A 4742-nucleotide genomic window follows, 5' to 3' on the forward strand; every position below is an offset into this window, starting at 1 on the left:
GAATTAGCAAAAAAACACAATTTATAAAAATATATATATATAATTTATAAAAAAAAAATATATATATATATATATATATATATATATATATATATATATATATATATATATATATATATATATATATATATATATATATATATATAATTTAAAACAGCTTCACTACAAATAATATAATAGCAAAAGCACAATGTTTTGGGGTTTTACATAAAAATCTAAGAGAAATATGTAAAGAAAATGCAACAAAAAGAAGCATTAAATGAAAAACGAAAAGAAAATGCTGCTTTGGCCTCTGACTGATAATAAATTGAAGTACTAAAAAAACTAAATGTTCTAAAATATTATAGGTAACACTTTACAATAAAGGTTTCATTTGTTCACATTAGTTAGTAAATTAACAAACACGAACATTACATTCACAGAATATATTCATCGTTGTAGAAAATCCAGTGGTTCACTGTTAGTCCATGTTAGCGCATTAGCTAATGTTAACAAACAACTTGTCAATAAAAAGTAGTTTATGTTAACTAATGAACCTTACTGTAAAGTGTTAGCATATTACATCGCGTGATACTGTAAAAAGTAATAAGGACGAATTGTTATAAATGGAAAAATTGCTCATTTAAGGCGTTGGTAAGTTTGCAAACAAGCAAACGTTTGAAAACGTTGAAAAAAAGCAGCCTTGGCAACTAACAGGAACGTGCTTGAATTACTTCGAGCAAAGAAAGAATAACGTTTGGGTGAATTACAGGAGATCATGAGGTAATCTCCGCAGCCGTCCGAAGTCGTGTTCAGGGTCCTTCCTCCGTCACCAGAACGTCCTCCGTCATCTCTGCCATGGCAACGCCGGGCGTCCTCCTCTCTTCCTCCTCGCCCTCCAGTGACATCACGCAGGTCTCCACGGCAACGCCCTCGTCGTCGTCGCAGTGCACGTACTCTGCGACCACGTCCTCCACGGCGTCCTGGATGACGAGCTCGTCGGAGGAGAAGCCCTGGACAGACGCGGCCTCTCCCTCCACCTCCGCACACTGCACCGCCTCCTGCAGCTCCACCACATACTCCTCCTCCTCCTCCTCCTCCTTCCTCCCCTGCACCTCCTTCATCTGCCACAACACGCACAACTACAGCTTTATTAGGGTCGGACGATATCTGACCGCATCCGGGGCGGCAGAGAAATCTAAACTGCCTTCAAAGTTGTCCAAAAGAAGTTCTTAGCGACGCACATTACTAATCAAACATTTCGTTTTGATATATTTTTGGTAGGAAATCAACAACATCTTCACGGAACATGATCAATAGCGAAAATCGACACAACAGGGTACATGATCAATGACGACTTTTACATTTTGGGGTGGAGTATCCCTTTAATAGGGAAAAAACTGACAACAATAAAAAGCACACATAATGGTAATATTCTTCTTATTATAATAATAATAATAATTTATAAATGTTATATAATGCATAATTAAATATGAATACATTACATACAATAAACATACTTATATTTTAATATAATTATACTTTAGAATGTATATAATTATATTCATTATTATAATTAAAATGAAAGTACTTTTAAAAATATATTAATAACCAAAACAAAACGCAATTGCTTACGGAATATACACTAAATATAAATAAGCAATGTTAATTATGAATGTACATTTATATACATCATTTTTTATTATAAATTAAATACAAAAAATAGATTTTTCTAATCACATTATGCCATTTCATATTTGTGTGTGTAAAATAGTTTTTGATCATACAGATTTTTGTTATGTATATTTACATAATAATAATAAATGAAAATAAATGTTTGTTTGCATGATCCATGTGTACAGTGTGTATTATGTATATATAGTCACACATACAGTATAAATATTTTTAAAAAGTTTAAACACTCACACTAAATTTGTCTTAAATGTATACATGCATGTGTTTGTATTTATATATACACATAATATACACAAATTAAGCAAACTTATTTTTGGATGCAATTATTCATTAATTAATAATTATGCATTTCAAATATAATTAAATATTACGTGATGACACGTATGATGATTGTATATATATATATATATATATATATATATATATATATATATATATATATATATATATATACATATATATATACATACGTTATTTTAGATATTTGTTATTGTATAATTATTCATATTCAGATGCCCACATATGCTGTGTGTATAATTAAACATTATAAAAAATGATTATATGTATTCACACTCCTGAAAATTCACAAAATGTTTCGTTATAAAAAATATAAATTCTAACTTCACATTCTTTCTCATCTGAGATCAAAAACACTGTTTGGTCCGATCAAATGCTGGCTAAAATTAGAATAACCCAACATTGCCATTAAGTGCTCCACACACACACACACATGAGTGATCAAACACTGATCGGTGTCTTTATTACCTGAGCCATGCAGTATAATCTTTTGGCTCTTGGGACCGGAGAGCAAGCCTTGTCACCTCCTCATCCATCGTCTTTATTCTTCATTGGCCACAGCACAACTAACACAACACACACATAATTCATTCAAAATGTCTGCTAGAGACCATTTATGACAAAAAGAGTAAGACATGTGTTAACAGCAGAGAGAGAAGAAGCAAACACAGTGTGACAGGCTTCAAGAAGTAGCTGCCACAATGTAAACACACAACGGGTTTGAACAAACAAGGCAGACAGGCGTGCATGCAAACAGACAGGAATATGACACCAATAAATAAGAACAGATCACTGACGGACGTGCATGTCCCTTTAATTTGCAAATGACTGCGACAAGCAAGGCGACTCGAAGCGAAACGCGAGCGCTAATAAACGGTCGTGCGTTTCACAAAACGATGCAACGCGTCTTTAAACTCAACGCAAAACACGCCAAACGCTTCGTGCACGTCAGAAAACACTCGACGCTTCGTGCATTTGAGAAGAACGCGTGCACGCGTGCCTCCCACCCCAGCGCGCTCAACGTTTCCTTCGCCTTTCAGCACCTGAGACCGGACATAATCATGGCGTCTCGCGACCATAATTTCCCCCCTTGCGCTGAAAACAAAACCTGCCTGGCCCCGCGCGCGCCATTTTGAGCCACAACGCGTCGCGCGTTTGATTCCCACGCGTGCATACGCGCGAGCTTCGCCTTAAAAACAAAGGGGGGCGTTTGGTGTCGCGTGCATACAGGGGCATTTATAAACAATAACCCACCCCCGGCGCTTCAGGCCCGAGCGCGGCCTGCGTAAGGCCCGGGGCCCGGCGGCCAATCCGAGGCCTCGCGTCTCTAGCCGCGACGCGCGACATAATGCAACAAAACGCGCAAGAACCGCGCGTGAGCCCGGCACGCGTGCGCAACGCCCGGGCGGGATGCACCCCGCGCGGCCCGGTTCGTCGGTTTCGGCGCGCGCTTACCGTTGATCGACGCGCGGGCGGGCCTCCAGATTTTTCCCCGGGCAGGCAGGCAGGCCGTCGGATTCCCAGACTCGGGCAGGGCTGGAGCGGGAGTTAGCGGACGCTGGGCGGGCCGCGGAGTGCGCAGGGGGGCGGAGCTCCGCAGACAGACGCGCCGCAGCCCGCTGCTCCGCCACAGCGCGAGCGCCGTCAGCGCGACACGTCACTGCGCAGAGCCGCAGGAAAATGCGGAAGGCCGGCGTTCACCCGGAGAACGCGAAGCTAACGGCGAACGACTGCGAAAACCAGCAAACGCGTGCCTTTAACGCGGCGCCGGTGTGACCGTTCACGTAAAACGTGTGCGTTTTTCCATCGTTTGGCCCTCAAGCGCGTCCACACGGCGTTTGCACGCACGCGTCGCCTGGCTCGCGTAAAACATTTAGTGCACGCATTTTAACGATGGAAGCCGCATCGAAACCGATCGCGTTGTGCAACTCGAAATCATGCATAACCTAAAAAAAAGCCGAATAAACGAGCTTTCCGTTGATGTACGGTTTGCAGGGAACACTTTCGGCCGAGATGCATCTGTTTGAAAACCTGGATTTTCAGGGTGCAGAACATCAGCACGTTTAAAGTAGTACAAATCAAGTCCCTAGCGTTGCATATTACTGATCATAATAAAGTTGAGATATTTTAATGCTAGTCAATGTGGATATTTTGAACATTAAAAAGGATCTTTACTTAATATCTTAATCATTTTGACCCTATTGGCTATTGCTACAAATATACCTATTACTGGTTTTGTAGTCCATGCTCTTTTGTCCTTCATATGTAATAGTTTCTTTGGTAATGTATGCATGAGTGTTATTTTTCTCATTAGAAATGCAAACTGCACAAGAATCGTTTAAACATAATCTACTGAAATATTAGCATTATAGGTGTATGCCGTGATCGTTTCCCATAGCGCAGCACTTTTGCTCACATCATGTCTAAATATTTGAGTTTATAAAAATATTTTTCCAAATTATTCTCTAATCCTAAAATGAAAATGTTTTAACCCATATTTAGTGAGAAAAGGTACTACTTTAAATAAAATACCTTTTTTTTGGTCCTTGCATGAGTTTTTTTTTTTCTCATTGTAATCACAAAAGTGAGTGATTCTTACCACTATACTTGAATATTACAGAAATATTAGCATTAAAGGTTTATGTTTTTCGTGGCCCACTGAGTCATTTTTTATGTTTTCTTGCCCACAAAGTATTAGATAAAATATCAAACTCACAAAAATGTAAACATGAACATCACAGTAGTTCATTTAATACAAATGAAAAAGTAGT

The 4742-nt window shown here is 39.2% G+C and overlaps 1 pseudogene; it reads right to left on the bottom strand.

The window, feature by feature from the left end:
* Nucleotides 1-1103, bottom strand: part of LOC122333151 — a 6825-nt pseudogene extending 5722 nt beyond the window's left edge.
* Between the last annotated feature and the right edge of the window lie 3639 nt (nt 1104-4742).

This window comes from Puntigrus tetrazona, unplaced genomic scaffold (assembly GCF_018831695.1).
Source record: "Puntigrus tetrazona isolate hp1 unplaced genomic scaffold, ASM1883169v1 S000000185, whole genome shotgun sequence".
Lineage (NCBI taxonomy): Eukaryota > Metazoa > Chordata > Actinopteri > Cypriniformes > Cyprinidae > Puntigrus > Puntigrus tetrazona.